Raw genomic sequence first — 20,179 nt, forward strand, 5'->3', positions numbered from 1 at the left:
CATGGGCGGCAGCCCATTTCTTTTAATTAAATGGCTTTCTTTTAAATAAATTGTTGCTGAGGCAACTTATTCTTTTAACACGTACATCTCACCCTTTCAGTTTTACTCAGACCACTAAACACCTTAACTCAATGTTTTTAGGCCTATACACCACTGCTTTTAGACTACACACTCCGGAAAAACTTTTAGGCCCTATACACCATCGTATTTAAGTACTTCAATAAACACCTCACCTCGGACATTTTATTAAATTCAGTTGTCACTTCACCTTGTGTTTTGGCGCTCTTTAGCCAAAGATGCCCTTGCGCCATAAAAAATCAGTCCATCATCATCATCATCATCATCATCAATGCTCTAAGGACAGCCTCGCACATAACTTCGGTATAAATGGTGCCCCATTCCTACTCAATACAGGCATCAAACACACGCATTCCCATCTTCCTTTCTTACGTAGGCATTTCAACAATGTACTACGTGTTCTATGTTTCAGCTATTATAAAAGCTCAAGAACGGTAATACATGCGAGGCACGTGGAGCCTACCGTAACTTATCTTGCAAAGAGCAGCGCGGCTCAGTGTCGTGAATTCGACGTCTCGCAGCAGGCCTGCCTTGACCTGTGTCATGCCTGTGTGCAGCCCCTGGTCGCTCGCTGTCGCCTTCGCAAGTCTCGCTCTCTACAGCGGCCGCGCATTCCTCGCCGGTCTGCCCTGACTGATCAGAATTCGCGGGCTGCGCAGTTTTTCTCATCGGCAATTCGTTTTTCTGAGTGCCCTGCTCTACGACAAAGCTGATTTCGGAAACCGAAATTTTGTCATCTCATAGCTCGTTTCCATCTCCTCCACGCTCTACACAATCTTCTGCTTTTAACTCGAGAGGCGGTTCAGTTACTACCACTCCCCACACTCGTTTGATGGAACTGTATCTCCTACAGCTACTTGGGTAGACGTGCAGTTCACCTCGCTGGACAGCATCCGGGCGAATTTCTGGTCGATTAAGCCTGCGCTAATCGTCTCAGGTGCCAGTGGCTCGACCAAGGTAACACGATACTCTTCTGTTCGAGGCTCGGTCGGCTCGCTACTGTGGTTACGTTGCTCTGCCGCTTCCCCAAGCTGTTTCTCACACTCCGGTGTAAGTTCGACTTGCTCCGGAACTTCCGCACTATCGAGCCATTCGCCTACAGCGGCTTTAAACTGATACGCGACTTGATACAATGGTTCTCGCTCCCATACATCTTCCGAAGATCATGAGGCATTATCTGATATCGTATCAGCAATAAATCTTTTAGTTCACCGTAAGTTTTCAAGCGGTCGCCAACCAAGCGCTCGATTTCTTCCGACGCTTCAGCGGAGAGAAGAGCTACTAACGTCTGCGCCGAACTATCTTGCTCGAAGCGTTTACTTCTAAACACTCTCGAAGTCTGCCACATCCTTGGTGATGAGGAATGGTGGCGGACCGTCTCGCTGTTTCGAACCGTTACACTGAATGGCATTGAAAGCTTTAAGCTTTTCCACGCTCATTCCATAGCTGAAATCTCCAGCTGCATCAGTTTCTTTACGCGGCCGTCCTCCTTCTCGTGACGTTCTCTACGTTCACGTTGCGCTTTCTCTTCACGTTCGTCAATGATCTCAAGGCATTCCGAAAGCTCGTCATCTTCAGCTTCCAACGCAATAGCCTTTAAGACTTCTGATTTTCTGAGTTTGCCTGACCAATTCAGACCCAACTCCTTCGCAAGCTCCAGCAATTTCGGTTTGCGCAACAACTTCAAATCCAAATCCATGGCTGTTCCGAGGGCTGCCTTCTCTAGTGCCAACTATTGCCTTTCTGCAAATTAACCCAGCAACAATGATAACACAATTACTAGCTCCGTTTTCTACCTAACAAAAGCCTGGCAAACCTCAGTAGAAGAAACTCCCACAATCACCAAACCTCGCAGCTAAGAATCCAGCGCAGTCGTTCCGCGGCAGGCAACCAGTCATCACACAGGACTCGTTGCACTGCTCCCGACTTTCCGCTGAGCTGCTTGTTGCACGGGTCACGCCTGGGACACATCAGCTCTTCCCACCAGATGTTCCACCTCTTTCAGGCCTGGCTCATCTCACCGACCACGGTAACGGCTTGGTCGTCCTCGCTCCACCGCTGATCACCAGTTGCTGGACGACGGTCTCACTCACCGCTGCCTACTTGGGGCTCGCGTGGCTCATCCCAACGCTGACACCAGTTGTTCGATTTAGGTCGCGTCCCCATCGGTAGCGTTGGCTTGACGGCTCCGTGGCTCGGCGGAAGGCATCAACGGTCCCAGCAAAGACGAGGCGTCTTCAAACAATACCACGTTTAATACAACTTCATCAAGGAATGGGCAGAGAAGCTGGGGTAGGTTGTTCCTGGCCCTACGGGGCTGGGACGGTAGGGGTGGCGGTTCCTGGCCCTACGGGGCCGGGACGGTAGGTCAACGCCGCTTGCGGCGGGGCTAGCTAGCCACCAAATTTTTATCTGTTGTAGGCCTTCATTGCACCCGCCACCGCTTAGGTGGTGGACGACAGCTGTTGATGCGGCGCGCGTCTTTCCCCCCTCTTCTTTTTTTTATTCTCTATTTTCTCTTCTGTCCGCACGAGCCAGCGGAGGTGGCTCAGCTACAGAGCCAGTAGCACGACCGTGCATTTCCTTTTCCTTCTTCCTACAGCCACAACAACAACAACAGCTGAGAAGCTGACCCGGAGAGGCGGAGGCTGATAAAATTTTATTCACAATAAATGGGAGGAATAGGGGAAGTCAGCTAGCGTGCCGCAGGCCGTGGAGACTTTTGGCAATGCCGGCACATTCGACGGCCTTGAACTGAGTGCCAGAGTCATCGCTGGACCTTGGGATCAGGCAAAAGTTCTGAGGGAGGCTTATGGGCTTTGCACGCCCAGATCATATGCTCGAAGTTGTCTTTCTCCCCGCAAAACCGGCAAAAGGGATTCATATCCTTATTTATGAATTTTGATATGTAATTTGGATTGGGGAGGGTCCCCATTTGTAGCTGTCTCCATATTACTTGTTGTCTGGCCACTGTTTTATGGGGTGGTGGGAGTGTTCTTCTCATTGCTTTGTAATGTGCAGTTAGCTCGTGGTATGATACGGCTGGCTCACCGAACGGTTCCGGTTCCTGATTTTGCGTCACCGCTCGGCCAGCTAATTCTCGAGCGTATTGATGGGCAGCCTCATTTCCCGGATTCCCAGCATGAGCTGGGGTCCATATTAATTCGATATATCTCTCGAGAGGAGATTCCCTCATTTTACTGAGTATTTGTGAGGCGGGTTTGGAGACTACCTCTAGCAAAGTTACTGATTGCCAGTTTGGAGTCGCTTACTATGCTTGTTGCATTAGTAAAAGCGATGGCCGTGGCGATGGCGGCTTCTTCCGTCACTAGGGTTCTGGATGTGGGAACAGTCTCCGCCATAACGAGTCTCGCTGGGTAATTGTTGGGCTGTGTGACTCCACATATCGAATATTTGTTAGGGTCTGCCGCGTCTTCTGCGACGTCGACGTAGATGACATCTTGTAGCTGGCTCAGGCTTTTGAGCAGGCTCTTAGCTCGTGCTTTTCTTCGGCCTTGATGGGCGTTGGGGTTCATGTTCCGAGGAAGAGGTTTGATGGTGATTCTCTTTCGGATATCACGTGGAATAGTTTGAGGGAGGTCTTGTAGGGGTTCGCCCTCAATACCTAATCATTCAAGTATTGTCCTACCGGCGCGCGTGCTGGATAGGCGCCTTATTTGGGCAGTTCACTGTGCTTCTTTGTGCTCCTCGTGGGTGTTATGTACTCCGAGTTTGAGAAGCTCTTCGTTGGGAGTCGATCGAACCAGGCCCATTGCTGTTTTGTAAGCCATTCTAATGATGGCATCGATTCTCTCCACTTCGTTTCATTGGACTTTTAAGTGCGAGAGGGAGTATGTAATTCTGCTTATGATGAAGGCGTCTATGAGTTTAAAGAGGTCGTGTTCTTTCATGCCTCGTTTTCTATTAGTGATTTTTTGTATTAGTCTGGCTGTTTGGTGAACCGCCCATTTCGGTTTGTCGATTGCTGGTGCGTTTCCAGAGTTTGTAGCCTGAGCCCCAGGATCTTGATCTCTTGAACCTCTGTTACTTCCAAACTCTGTATAATGACTGGCGTCAAGGGCGCATTTAATTTGCCTTTATGAAACACTATAAGCTCCGATTTTTCAGGGGAGCATTCTAGACATGTTCTCCTGGCCTCTTCATCGATGACGTCTGCAGCTGCTTGAAGAGCGGCCTCAATTTCACCATGAGAGCCCTTAGTTGCCCACACAGTAATATCGTCCGCGTAGAGGTTGTGCTGTACTCCTGGTTTTTTACGAGTCTATCCGGGATCTTGATTGATGCTAGATTAAAGAGGAACGGAGAGAGAACAGCCCCCTGAGGGGTGCCTCTGTTTCCCAGATTTATCGAGTCAGATTTCAAATTGCCCACGAGCAGTTCAACTGAGCGCTCACTCAGAAAGGCCTTGATGCAGTTGTAAGCCTTTCGTCCAGGGTTAATTTTGTTTAGGTGCTCTAGTATAGTATAATGGGAGACATTATCGAATGCTTTCTTTAGGTCGATAGCCAGGATAGCCTGCGTATTTACCTTTCCAGACCTGTTATTGATGTCATGTGATAGTTAAAGCATGACATCCTGTGTAGAAAGTCCCCTTCTGAAGCCCACCATGGTGCGTGGTAAAAGCGAGTATTCTTCGGTATAGTCCTTCAGTATCTTAAGCGCAACATGCTCCATTAGCTTACCTAAGCACGACGTAAGCGAGATTGGCCTTAGGTTATCGAGGTTTATCATCTTGTTAGGTTTTGGAATAAAAATCATCTTGGCATGTTTCCAGGATCGGGGTATGCTACCACTCTCCCAGCACTCATTCAAGTAATCAGTCAGCGCTGTGACAGACTTTAGATCTAGGTTCCGCAGCATCTTATTGATTTTATCTGGTCCAGGCGCAGATTTTGTCTTGAGTTGAGACAGTGCGGCCCAGATCTCTGCATCCGAGAAAGGCTCGTCAAGATTTGGGTTGTCGCGTCCCGTGTAGTCTGGGTACAAATCTCCATCTTTGCTGGAGTTTACATATTTATCTTGTAGTGACTATAACAATTGTTCACCGCTTCCGGGATACGCATGGATGATGTGGTCTATAGCGTTTCTGTTGACTGTATTGGACTGGGCTGGACCAAGAAGATGGCGAAGAAGGTTCCACGTGTTCTTGTTTCCAAGCTGCCCTTTAAGTTCGTCGCATACCTGATACCAGTTCTGGCGTGTAAGGTTAATGGCGTGTTCTTCGATTTCCTTCTCAAGCCGTGCAATGCGTAACTTGAGCTTCCGATTAATTCTCTGCTGTTTCCATTTCTTCATGAGCGCGTGTCTGGCTTCCCACATGTGCGCTAGCCTGGAGTCTATGACGGTTTGCTCCCCGTCCGTTTCTATGCTACTGGTGTGCTTAAGGGCGTCTACGCATATATCCTGGACCCACTTCTTCAAGTCCGAGATGCTGCACGGCGTATTACTCTGTCTTTCCTGAATTTATCCCAGTCGGTGTGCTTACAGGAGTTCGATGCCCTCTTATCACGTGAGTTCGTTTGTATTGTAATGGCGAGAATGTAGTTGTCGTTTTTAAGGTCTTCCCCAGTATTGAGCCATATGGAATTTATCGCGTTTCGAGGTAGTGACACATCAGGATTAGTGTCCCTCGATATACTGTCGCCGGTTCTCGTGGGTTTGGTAGTATCATTCAGTAGCGTGCTTCCCTAGCATTGCTGTGCCTTCACCATCAGTCTTCGGGTAACCCCATTTAGGGTGATGGGCATTGAACTCCCCAACTATGATAAGCTGCTTTCTTCTAGCCTTACTCACAATTTTGTCTAGGAGTTTACTTACTTGTTTCCTGGGTGTGATCTTCGGAAGAACTGTAGACATTGAGGACAGGGGGAAAACAGCTGGAGAATCAAATAACTATAGCTTTGTTAAAGGACGGGGGGGGGGGGGGGGATATCGTGTTAGAAAAACTGGATACCCTGTATACGCAGTGCCTGGTGTCATCGACGGTACCGGAACCATGGAGGAACGCAAACATTATCCTCATTCATAAGAAAGGGGACGCTAAGGACCTTAGAATTTACAAACCAAACAGCTTACTGTCTGTTACGTATAAGGTATTTACTAAGGTAATCGCTAATAGAATGCTTAGAGTGCAATCAAGCAAAGGATCAAGCAGGTTTTCGGAAACGGTACTCTATTTTCGATCATATCCATACCATCAACCAGGTGATAGAAAAATATTCGGAGTATAACTAGCCCTTATGCATAGCATTTATTGATAACGAAAAAGAATTTGACTCAGTAGAAACCTCGGCGGGGATGCAGGCATTGCGAAATCAGGGGATAGACGAGCCATACGTGAAAGTCTTGAAGATATATGTAGTGTCTGCACAGCAACCATAGTTCTGCATAAAGAAAGTAACAAAATTCCCATAAAGACAGGATCTCACCTTTGTAAAAAATTGTCGTAATCCCTCTTGGACAAACCTAAATGAAACACTACACAGTGACCATTATATTCTATCTACCACTATAGTAAGTAAAAAGTGCAGTCGGTCTTTAGGTACTGCCAACATTGTTAAATGCGACAAATGGCGCGAGGCTGTCTACTACTTACCCAGAGCATATCGACGAACCGGTATCTGACCAACTCGCAGAGGTCAAGAAGTACACCAAAACTCTCCGCACCTCCAATGAGACTTCGGCTTTTGAACCCCACCTACTTCACCTGTGGGAGGCCCGCCACGCCCTAACAAGGCGCTGGAAAAAGCAAAAGCTTAATCGCAAGGTTAAGCAACAGATCGCCAACCTCACCCGTCGGGCGGCCGATTACGCAACTACTGTATCGCATCAGAACTCGCGTACCCTATGCGATAATCTCCGGGACAAAATCGGCGTTTCCAAAACCTGGAACTTTCTACGCATCCTTATTGATCCAACTAACCGAAATAACGAACAGTAAGCAGCACTACGAAGAATTATTTACGGATTCGCAGGTAAAAACGAGGATCTATTTGCAACGCTTACTAAAAAGTATCTGTGCACCGAACCTTTTAGCTCCTACCGAGACTACACAGGTACGCAGAGCCCGCCGGGATGGCGCAGTGGTTACGGCGCTCGACTACTGTTCCCAAGGACGCGGGATCGCATCCCGGCCTCGGCGGCACGCTTTTCGATGGAGGCGAAAAGCAAGACACCCGTGTGCTTTGCGATGTCAGTGCACGTTAAAGAACCCCAGGTGGTCGAAATTTCCGGAGTCCTCTACTACGGCGTCTCTCATAGCCTAAGTCGCTTTGGGACGTTAAACCGCACAAACCAACAGGTATGCAGAATCCCGCCCTGGACGCTGATATCACCGTTGCGGAATTGCGCGCAGCTCTGGCCGTTATGCGGAAAGGTGCAGCGCCGGGGCACGATGGTATCACTGGCAAACTTCTCTTTAATCTTGAAGATTCAGCCCTCGAGGCTTTGACTGAATATTTCAACAGTAACTTTGGGCACGTGGAAGACTGCTGAAATCCGCTTTATTCCAAAGCCTAAGAAACCCCTCTCAGTATACATTCGCCCTATTTCCCTTACTTCTTGCTTGGGGAAGCTGTTTGAGTGAGTTATTAATACCTCCGTCTCGACAGATACGTTGAAGATGAAGGCATGCTTCCGCACTCTATGTTTGGCTTCCGCGCCCACCTCTCTACACAAGATATTCTAATCCAACTACAATCGGAAGTTGTCACGCGCCCAAATCGACATCAAGTACGCACCATCCTGGCTTTAGATCTGCGCGGTGCCTTCGATAACGTTACCCATAGCAGCATTCTTTCCAGCCTGAACTCCACCAACAGTGGTTATCGTACCTACAACTATGAACGAGCTTTTCTAACCAATAGGAAAGCCATCCTTAATTTGGACGGAGCTACTTCCACACCCATCAGTCTGGTCCCCAGGGGCACACCTCAAGGCGCGATACGTTCGCTAATTCTTTTCAACCTCATTATGAAGGACCTTCCCTAAAAGCTCAACAGCCTTCTGGGAGTTCGGCACGCCATCTACGCGGACGGCGTGACCATTTGGACTGCCTAGGATAATGAAGGCGAAATTCAAGGCAACCTCCAAGCGGCGACAGACCTGGTCAGTGCTTATGCCTCTTCTCGTCGCCTTGCCTGTTCCCCTGAAAAATCGGAAATTCTTGTTATTGACCGCCAGCGGCATCCCCCTTACAGTGCCACCTCACCAATTGAGGTTATCCTGGACGGCCAAATGATAGAAGTGAAGCCGGAGATCAAGATCGTCGGCCTCGTTATCCCTAACGGCCGCTCCCTTTCCTCTACTCTCAATCATTTAGTCAACACTTCCGATAAAATTATGCGAATGCTTCAGCGAGTTAAACATCGAAACTACGGCATTAGGGAGCGAGACGTACTGCAGCTGGGGAACGCATTCATTATCGCCCGCATTACCTAAGGCACGCCATACCTTCCGCTTCGTAAGCAGGAGTTCAATCGGTTGAACAATTTGGTCAGAAAAGCGGTCAAGACAGCCCTGGGGCTTCCCCATGCACGTCTAGTGATCGCTTACTCCAACTTGGCGTTCATAACACCATTGAAGAGTTGCATGAAGCCCATCGTCTGGTGCAACTTGTCCGCTTAGCGGCCTCGTCCAATGGAAAACATGTCCTTCAGACTCTCAATATTGCCCCGCCATATGCCACCCAAAACCGTGAAGATCTGCCGCAGAATATCCGCCGAGCCATTACCGTCAAACCTCTCCCCAAGCACATGCATGCCGAATATCACGAAGACCGCCGACAGGCAAAAGCCACTTACCTCTCTAAAATATGGGACACCCAACCGAATACTGTGTACGTAGACGCTGCTGACCCGGTTAAGGAACATATGGCCATTATCGTGGCATCTCCAGAGGGCACTCTCCTCAACTATGTCTCTCTTCGAACCACCGAACCGAGTATTGCCGAAGAAGCAGGCATCGTTCTGGCCGCCACCAGTAATGCACAAGCTACAATCACGTCAGATTCCCGCAACGCCTGCCGTAACTATCTTCGCGGAAGCATCGGTGCCGCCAGCCGCAGAATTCTCGTCGCTAATCCTCCGAAAAGGATCAGTGTGATCTGGAGTCTGGGACACGAGTCGATGCCGGGCAATAAACCTGCCCATCGGCACGCTCGCGCGTTCCTTCCCCGAGCCTCCCCTATACCGGATCACACGTATGCCTCCCCGATCCTTACATGCACAGAACTGCTTGAACACTACAGGATGTCTCATCGTGCATTACCTCCCCCTTCTCTCACCCTGTCTACTCAAGAAGCAGCAACTTACCTCCGCCTGAAAACTAATACCTTTATTACACCATTTCTCCTAAACCTCTGGTAGCCTTCCCTTTATTCCCCTGACTGCCCACATTGCGGTGAGCGGACAAAGCTCTACCACATGGTTTGAGCATGCCAGGTTACTCCTTCTTAATGCCCTCTCCCCCACCCCTGCATGGAAGATTGGAAGTCCGCCCTGCAGGAACCCTGCCCGGAGCGCCAGCAATGGCTGGCTCGCCGCGCTGTTACTGCAGCCACGGCCAACGGGACCCTGGACTGAGGGCCCCCCCCCCCTCGCTGACTAAATAAAGTTGTTTTGTCCTCCTCCTCCTCCCCAGTACTATTCACAGCTTGCTTAGAGGAAGTGTTCAGAAACTTGGAATGGGAGCAGCAGTTAGGGATAAGGATAAATGGAGAACACTTCAGTAATCTGCGATTTGCTGATGATATTGCCTTGCTAAGTAACCCAGGAGATGGAATGCAAAGAATGTTTGGTGACCTAGACAGGAAAAGTAGAAAGGTAGGCTTGAAAATCAATATGCAGAAAACTAAGGTAATGTTCAACAGCCTCGAGAACGAACAGCAGTTTACGTAGCGAATCACTAAGTAAGAATCAGTAAGCGAATATGTCTACTTAGGACAGGTAGTAACCACAAAGCCGGACCATGAAAAGGAAATAACAAGGATAAGATTGGGATGGAGCGCATTAGGCAAGCACTCGCAGAATATGTCTAGCAGCTTACCGGTATCGCTCAAGAGGAAAGTATACAACAGTTGCATCCTACCTGTACTCACCTAGGGGCTGAAACGAGGAGGCTAATCAAGAGGGTTCTGCTTAATTTGAGGACAACTCAGAGGGCTATGGAACGAAAAATGGTAGGGGTAACATTAAAAGATAGGAAGCGTGCAGAGTGGGTCAGAGAAGTAACCCAAGTTACCGACATTCTAGTGGAAATTAAGAAGAAGAAATAGAGATGGGCAGGACATGTAGTGGGAAGAGGGGATAACGGATGGTCGCTTAGGGTAACATGCTGGATTCCAAGGGAAGGAAAGCGTAGCAAAGGGCGGCAGAAAGGTAGGTGGGCGGATGAGGTTAAGAAGTTCGCTGGGGCCAAGTGGATGCAGCTTGCACAGAATCGGATTAAGTGGAGAAATATGGGAGAGGCCTTCGCCCTGCAGTGGGTATAATCAGGCTGATGATGATGATGAAATAAAAGAGACAAAGGTTTATTTTGGCAAGATACTATATTTAATATTGAATAACATTAGGCTCAAGTAGAAGCGTTCTTAGTTTTTTAATTATACTTGCTATTAGGTAACTTTGGTTGCCGCGAGGGTGCGCCGGCGGCGTCATGGCGTGCACATAGCGGCCTGCAAGCAAACAGCTGATTCCCCGAGAATATGCTGCTTTTTTAAGCATCGTCTGAAATCGAAGTACCGTGCGGGTGCCGTGAGCATGCTGAGAATATAATAGAATGCAGTCGAAGTTCAGAGCCTGAATCGATAAAATTTCATGGAGCGCTTGACACAGAAATGGACAAAGACAACTTGCGGAGGTGTTCTCGGTCGGCGCCTACTAGTATAGATGAGAAAGGGGCTGAAAGTGTAACGTGCTAGCTCTGTGGTTCTATTTGTTTCTCTTTAGGAAATGCAAGACGACTGTGAAGCATGTAGTGTAGGCCAAAATGAAGCTCCGTGGTTGCATGATCATCTGTTTGTATGCAGCTGGATAGTTTAGGAAAGAACATGATCATGGGAATGCTTCCACTCCTGCTGGGACTGAACCTGTAACCTTCATTCACTGCAGTGCCACCGTGACAGGGCTTTCTATGCAGCGTTCATTGTAGTGTGATCTGTATTTTTTTTCTTTGTTCTCCATGACTGGGTTCCTTTGCTTTTGAGCGATACCTTCTTCCGATACACCATTTGCTTGATGCATATGTGATATTTTTGCACCAGTTGTATACCTATGGGATTTTCAACTTATGCTACAATCACTGTGAGCACTAAAACTCGCAATATTATGCATTAAATTTGTCAACTTTACACTGTTTAGCATTAAGCAAATGGGTTCTATGCATCCCAACAGTATAAGCAGGCCTGTAGTCCTGAAAGGCTCACTACTGGGGACTGCCCTATGCAAACATTGTACATAACACTACTTTTGTCATGTTTCTGCACTGCTGAGTGCCATACTGTGTTTCCTGCTTCTGAAATGTGCCATACCTATGACAACTACTATGCAAGCCTGTAAGCATTAAGCACTATTCTTTTGTGTCTTGCCTCTGTGTCCCAGTTTTATGCACAATACTTTCATTTCTTGCTTCTGAAGTGTGTCAGACATGCGGTGATTACTGTGCCACCTTACAGGCTCTAAAAAGTATTCTTGTGTGTCCTCTCTGTATAGCACAATTGTGCAGCACGTCAAATAACTTACAATGCTATTGCAGGCAGTTGGTTGCGCTGCTGCATATTGAAGCGTGCGAAATGCTGCAGGAAAACAAAGGTGCACAGTGGATACACGTGCTTTAAAAAAAACTTCTGTGAGACTTTCCCACTCCGATAGGCATCACAATTGCTGCCTCATTGTGAAACACTAATTATAATTATGTACTCAAACACATGCACACACACAAACACCAACACGCACGGTTGCAAGCTACAGTGAAGGCAGGTGTACGAAAACAAATTTGACTTGACAGATGAGGTGTTTTAACGCATGGTTCGAGAAGATGCATCTTTATCACGACAGGCTTCTGCCACCGACATGAAACGAGAAGACGCTGCCCTTGGCTACCTGTGATGAGTTGGTCAGCTACGTGTGGCGTATCACAGCTGATTGCTGTGCTGGGATTGACGCCAAAGCGGCTGCCGCACCATGGGCAGCTGTACCAGCCTCTGGTGGTAGGTTCTGAGGTCTGTCTGTCGCCTCGTACACTTAATCCCAAAGCGAGCCTCGTATTTCGTCACTCAAAGTAGAAAGCTTTAAGTGCTCAGCCAAATAGACAAAAACGTTCTTATTCTAATTGATTTCAATGGGCTTCAGCTGCTCTCAGCTGGTACTCAACTGAGATTAACTGCTTCCAGGTGCCTCCCGGCTGGAAGTCAGCAGGTCCCAGTTAGCGTCAGGAGTTGTCATCCGCTTCAAGCTGGTGTTGAAATTGCCGTCACCTCGTAACAGCTGGTAAACTGACTGACCTAGCTCTGTCATTACTGCTGTTGAGGTCAGCTTTGTAATAACTTTGAGTGGAAGCCGTGAAAAATACCAAGAAATTATAGCTGCTAATAGATGACAGCTACCTCGCCATTTTGTCCATGCTGACAGTGGAGACCCGAGATTCCGAGGCGGGCCAACATTGAAGACCTTGAATATCTCAAGAAAATCCCCCACGAGCTCGTGAAAGCATATAGTAATGTAAATACCTACCTTCAATTGCTTAAAAGTGGAAAGGTAAAGCAGATATGTTATATGAACACAGGACCCATTTAAAATTAGTTCTTGTGAAATATATGAATATAATTTGTTCCCCGCGTGAATGTATTTTTGTAAAACAAAATAGAGGGCGCTCCTCCTTGTAGACGCGATAGCATGGCTTAAGTGCTCACCATGTGCTAAAGGAAAGTGCGTGTGCGGGGTCAAGGATCCCCGTGGAGAGCCGGTAAATAGGCTCCATTAACCCAGCCTTATAATACACCGAAAAGCGGAGCTCAGTTGTCGACCCTATTTCCAGTGCCCATGTACTCCATTTTTTGCGAGCACCGACAGCTTATCGGCGGAAACAGCTGCATGCATTGAAAGAATAAAATGTGTGCGATACATGCAAAAGTGCTTCCTTCTGCTTTAAAGATGGAAAGTAGGCGCAGACAAAAATGCACAAACTTTGTAAATATGGACAATCTCTGTAAATATAAATACATATTACTGACTGTTTGACCGCATTAAAGCCTTAATTTTGTGCCAGTTTATTAAAGGTGTGAGTTTATACAGGCACGACCATTTCGAAAGTATTTAGCTCGCAGCGCTATGAAGGATTCGGAGTAGAAACATTTTTTCTGTACTTTATTTCAGCGTGTAAAACATGATATCGCAGTTTCTGTCGAAACACTGTCTTAAGCGAGCTCAAGTTTGTTTGCTGCAACAATTCAAAAAACTATTAGATTCTTTGCAGCGTATTTGCGGTAAGATTTTGCGAACAGCTTATGAACAAGACTCATCTCTACTTCGTTTGCTCGCGTGGAGCCAATCGTTCTGCGCTACAGAATAGCAAAGAATAATAATAATAATAATATTAAACTGTAAAGAAATTTATTTTTCATGCTAGCGAGTTTGGATTTTCGATGGCGAATGTTGTGCGTCCTGCCATTTCGTAGAATGTAGCTATGTCTACATATGCTCCTTGAGAATGTATATACTCAGGCGATGTAATGAAAAAGCTGCAGTGTTTTCAAGTAAATATGGTGTGTATTGTCTGCCGAAAATGCTAAAACGCGTCATCTTGAACATTACAACGGGGGGCGGGGTAGGGTGGGGGGGGGGGATTTGGAGGCCATTTTAATTTTCTTCGAACTGGGTCCTCATCACCGCTAACCCGGCCGTGAAACTACCGATAACAAACAGGAAAATATCCTCCATGCTCCTTCCTCGTCCTGCTAAGCGCTGCTAAAAGCGCTGAAAACCAACTAGCCCGACCTCTGGTTCTCTTCAAATAAGGTCGGACATGTTTCGTGCTATGCATGAGCTGTGATGGTGAATATATGGCCACTTTCGCACTAATTGGTCATATGGGGCAATGTTCAAAAGCCAATACACACGCAAAAAAAGGAGCAGGGCCTCTAAGTCGCTTTTGTCAGAGGGACAAAGCTCATTGACCTACCACCATCCGTAGTACACATCCGGCAATCCCCAACCCCAGGGCCAATGGGGAGCTGGGGGAGCTTTTGCGTTCAATATGAGGGCCTTACTTAGACAAGAAGGCCGCCCCGCGGTGCCACCCCAAGAAAAGGCTGCATCAAGCGCGAAGACGGTCTGACGCGCTATCGTTGCAGTACGCAAACGAGGCGTTGAACCTTTATGAGAGCATAGCACGTCTCACAAAGGACGACTTTTCTATGTTCCACTCATGATCAAAAATTCACAGACGACCGACACCAAAGCAGCGAGAACCTTTGGTCGCCTAGAATGAGACCTTACAGCTGCTGCATGTTAAACCATATGCCTTTCCGTACCTTTACTGTTACTACATGAAGGCTCAGAAGCTTGCTGCAGTTATGCGGCTGCGCAGCGCGCCAGCCATACGCGGTACATGCACTCCACCAGCAGGATGACGAATTGCTTAACGGTTTTGCACCACAACAGATTCATCTATTACACAGTCTGGTAATGCGCATCTAATAGCTGGAAGAGGTAAGCTACAGGATGGAGGAGTGCTTCAGGAAGAAGGCAGTGTGATGGTGGTGTTGGTGATGAAACTTTATTACCTACAGGTACAGAGGAGCGACCTGAATGGCCGCCCAGCTTAAACGACGGCTGCTATCTATAGGGAAGCGGCGGCGTTTTCAGCCAGCCGAGTAAGCTTGGTCTGCATCCTAGGGCTGGGACTGAGCAGAATAGCCTGCCAGTGATCTGTCTCGTATTAAGTGACTCAAGGGTAGGGAATATCGCAGTTTCAGACCACCCGATTTACATTGTTTTTCGCAGTACCATTGTGCATTGGTCTAATAGTCTTCTGAATATAGACAACGTAAGTAGGAATATGGATTGGAGTTACTTTGAAGTTTACGCCAGTCTTTGGCCTGAAGCTTGGAGACTGTTCTGTGTGCAAAGAGAAACCTGAGCCTGGCAAGCCTGCAATCTTCATCATCATCATAATCATCAGCCTGACTATACCCACTGCAGGGCGAAGGCCTGGCTCTCCCATATCTCTCCAAATAACCCGGTTCTGCGCTAGATGCATCCACTTGACCCCTGCGAACTTCTTAGCCTCATGCGCCCAGCTAGCTTTCTGCCGCCCCCTGCTACGCTTTCCTTCCCTTGGAATCCAGTTTGTTACTCTAAGCGACCATCGGTTATCTTCTCTTCGCACTACATGTTCTGCCTATGTCCATTTCTTCTTCTTCATTTCCGCTAGAATGTCGGTAACGAGTTATTTCTCTGACCATCTCTGCACGCTTCCTATCCATCATGTTACCCCTGCCATTTTTCGTTCCATAGGCCTCTGGGTTGTCCTCAACTTAAGTAGGACCCTCTTGGTTAGCCTCCACGTTTCAGCCCCATAGGTGAGAGCATAGGTGAGAAAGCCTGCAATGCTGTAGCCCTTCTGTATCAAAAGATAACCTGTCCTTCCCGGAGTAATGGCGGGTAGGCTGCACGACCAAGCTAGGCTGAACAATTCTCAAGATATTGTAGCGTGTGCAACAGCAGCCGCTAGGCGGCTGCTCATCGAGAGTCTCGTGCGCGGACTCGAAGAAGTGGCCCCGTGGCGTTTTAGAAGAAGCTGAAGTCGGCTGCTGTCACTCAGTGCTCTCTGGACCAGCTCTTCTGTGTTTACTAGGTCAAGCCCCTATTAAAACCAACCTTCTGGTTACGGGCCTAAATGGCTACGTGACACTGGTGGAGGTGAGGCCTTAAGTACATGTCTCGGGCCTCTCGTGGTCGCTCATCGAGTCTCAACTGGCTTCCGCTCGTGTCGACACCCGTTCATCGCTTCAGCCGTCGGCTCAGAGCTCTGGCGCCAGAATTCGCTCCTCTACCTGAACCGGCGCCAGCTGACCAGCATTTCGAGACTTCAGTAATGTCATAGGCAAGTTAGCATCAGTTGCTGCTTCAGCAGCCTCGCACACCCCCCAGTTTCCATGGCGCTACTGTGGAAGATGTCGACAACTGGATCGACCAGTTCGAGCCAGTGGCGCAATTCAATCAGTGGAGCCCTGCTCAGTAGCTGCGCAATGTATAGTTTGCCCTTGAAGACTGTGCAAAAACGTTGTATGAGAATAGGGAAGCCAGTCTTCAAAGCTGGGATTCCTTTCTCCAGCAGCTGCGGGACACTTTTGCCAGCCATGACCGCCGTGATCGCGCATGCCGCCTCCTAGAAGCTCGTGTGCAACTACATAACGAGAGCGTGGCCATGTTCGCTGAGGACGTGACCCGTCTCTGCCAACGGGCTGTACCTGGCATGACGGAATCAGCGAAGTTGCGCCACTTAATGCAGGGCATAAAAGAACCCCTCTTCGCTGGTCTGGTTCGCAGTCCACCTCAAACCGTCGCGGACTTCATCAATGAAGCTACCCTCATTGAGCGAGCTCAGCAGCAACGATGCCGGCGCACTGAGTCTGCCTGTGGTCAGCCCTTCATAGTGTGGCCACATTGTACGGGTCCGCTGAAAATCACTCTCTGCGTGAGCTGATCCGCGAGGTAGTTCCAAGGAGCTCCTTAAGCTTAAACGTGGATCGCCTAACCCGACTGCCGCTGCTATCACCGAAGCCGTACGTGAAGAAATCCGTCAAACATTTTCACCGCCTGAGTCGCTGTCGGAGCCACGTTCTATGAACTACGCAGCGGCTCTTCGTCGGCCTGCCGTGCCTCCAGCGCAAGAGCTTCGTTTCGAATCAAAGCCACCGCCTCCTCGGCAGCCACCATTCCACCAACATTCCTACCAACCACCATCCCACCAGAGCATCGTCATGCAGCCGTCCGCTCCTCAGCCACTATACTACTAGCCTTCCTACCAGCCGCCATCCCAGCAGAGCCCCGTCATGCAGCAACCGGTTCGTAAGGCAGACGTCTGGCGCACTCCTCGCCAACGGCCGCTATGCTACCGCTGTGGAGAACCCGGCCACTTGTACCGTCGTTGTCCATACCGTGAGCTCGGTCTTCGGGGTTTTTCTCGTGATTCACCGCGTCCAGGTCGGCGAACGCCCTCCAGAAATCGAGGAATACCTCGCAACCCGTGCAACCTTTTCGAGCGCCGTACACAGTCTTCTCCCGCGCGCTACTCGTCACATAGCCGCCGTTATTTTAATGATGCGCCGAGGCGCCGGTCGCCAAGCCCACACCGGGGAAACTGAAGGCGGCGACTTCAGGGGGGCAGGTTGCTGATGAACGGAATCGATGTCCCGAAGACCCCCCCGTGACGACTCAGCCCGATGTTGTGACTACGATGCCGCCGCCGTCACATGAACCCGAAACTCTCAATCAACCTCAAGCCGATCACGTTGTTTGCGCCGACTTTCCGTTCTCGTCGACGGACACCCAGTAACCGCTTTGTTAGACACCGGAGCAGACTTCTCAATAATAAGCAAGAATTTCGTAGATCGGCTCTCTAAGGTGAAAACTGAATGGCTGGGGCCGCAAATTCGTACTGCTGCGGCCACCTTATGACGCCGATCGGACGATGCACTGCCCGAGTAACAATCGCCGATACAACCTTTGTAGCCGTTTTTGTTATCCTGCCACACTGCTGCAAGGATCTCATACTTGGCATGGACTTTTTACGTGAGCATGGGGCCATTATTAATGTTCCTCGCCGTACTGTAACGTTTTCGACGCCTGCAACGATGACCGCTGACTCAGAACGACGCCACGCACCTTTACGCATCGTTGACGCGGATGTATCCATGCCGCCACGTTCGTCTGCTCTCGTCACAGTCAGGTGCGACGACCAGTCCTGTGCTGCCGGTGTTGCCGAACAGAAAACAGAGCTTCTGTTACATCATGGAGTCTGTGTTGCACGCGGTATAGTTCATCAGATTAATAGTCTAGCTCACGTGCTGATTACGAACTTCGGAAACGAACGGCAACGCATCGCTAAAGGCACCACGGTAGCTTACTTTGAAGGTGTCGCAGAAGCAGCCCACGACTGCTTTGTTCTTGAGACCAACACGTCTGCCCAACTTCGACCCTGATGTCATCATCATCATCATCATCATCATCAGCCTGATTATACCCACTGCAGGGCGAAGGCCTCTCCCATATTTCTCCACTTAACCCGGTCCTGTGCTAGCTGCATCCACTTGACCCCTGCGAACTTCTTAATCTCATCCGCCCACCTAACTTTCTGCCGCCCCCTGCTACGCTTTCCTTCCCTTGGAATCCAATTTGTTACTCTCAGTGACCATCGGTTATCCTCTCTTCGCAATAAATGTCCTGCCCATGTCCATTTCTTCTTCTTAATTTCCACTAGAATGTCGGTAACTTGAGTTATTTCTCTGACCCACTCTGCGCGCTTTCTATCTCTTAATGTTACCCCTACCATTTTTCGTTCCATAGCCCTCTGGGTTGTCCTCAACTTAAGTAGAACTCTCTTGGTTAGCCTCCACGTTTCAGCCCCATAACTGAGTACAGGCAAGATGCAACTGTTGTATACTTTCCTCTTGAGCGATACCGGTAAGCTGCTAGTCATAATCTGTGAGTGCTTGCCAAATGCGCTCCATCCCAATCTTATTCTTCTTGTTACTTCATTTTCATGGTCCGGATCTGCGGTTACTACCTGTCCTAAGTAGACATATTCGCCTACTACTTCCAGTATTTCGCTACCTAATGTAAACTGTTGTTCCTTCCCGAGGCTGTTGAACATTACCTTAGTCTTCTGCATATTGATTTTCAAGCCTACCTTTCTTCTTTTTCTGTCTAGGTCATCAATCATTATTTGCAGTTCATCCCCCGAGTTGCTTAGCAAGGCAATGTCATCAGCAAATCGCAGATTACTGAGGTATTCTCCATCTGCCCTTATCCCTAACTGCTCCCATTCCAAGTCTCTGAATACCTCCTCTAAGCAAGCTGTGAATAGTACTGGGGAGATTGTGTCTCCTTGCCTAACATCTTTCTTTATGGAAATTTTGTTACTTTCTTTATGCAGAACTATGGTTGCTGTGCAGCCACTATATATATCTTCCAGCACTTTCACGTACGGCTCGTCTACCCCTTGATTTCGCAATGCCTGCATCACCGCCGAGGTTTCAACTGAGTCAAATGCTTTTTCGTAATCAATGTGTGCTATGTATAAGGGCTGGTTATATTCCGAGCATTTTTCTATCACCTGATTGATGGTACAGATATGATCGATAGTAGAGTACCGTTTCCGAAACCCTGCTTGATCCTTTCCTTGATTGCAGTCTAAGGTTGTCCTGATTCTATTAGCGATTACCTTAGTAAATACCGTGTACGTAACAGACAGTAAACTGATTGGTCTGTAATTTTTAAGGTCCTTAGAGTCCCCTTTCTTGTGAATGAGGATAATGTTTGCATTCTTCCATGGTTCCGGTACCGTCGATGACACCAGGCACTGCGTATACAGGCACTGCGTATACCCTGATGTCAATCCCGCTCTATCACCGGCAGAGAAGGAAATACTCATCGGGCTACTCTTTCAGTTCCAAGACTGCTTCTCATCCGCCTCCGCGGTTAAACAGACACCCTTGACCAAGCACCGCATAATAACCGACAACCACACCCGACCAGTCAGACGGAACCCCTACCGAGTATCACCGCGGGAACGCGAAGTCATTGCTCAACAGATAGACGAAATGTTAAATGACGGTGTCATACAACCATCGAGGAGTCCCTGGGCTTCGCCTGTTGTCCTCGTTAAGAAGAAAGACGGAAGTTTAAGGCTCTGTGTGGACTACCGTAAGCTCAATCAGGTCACAACAAAGACGTCTAACCGCTGCCACGCATTGATGACTCATTAGACCGGCTGCGCTACGCGCGCTACTTTTCATCGCTTGATCTTAAAAGCGGTTACTGGCAGATCGAAGTTGATGAACGTGATCGCGAGAAGACAG

This window comes from Amblyomma maculatum, chromosome 1, assembly GCF_055883805.1.
Source record: "Amblyomma maculatum isolate TAMU_Amacu chromosome 1, ASM5588380v1, whole genome shotgun sequence".
In the NCBI taxonomy this organism is placed as follows: domain Eukaryota; kingdom Metazoa; phylum Arthropoda; class Arachnida; order Ixodida; family Ixodidae; genus Amblyomma; species Amblyomma maculatum.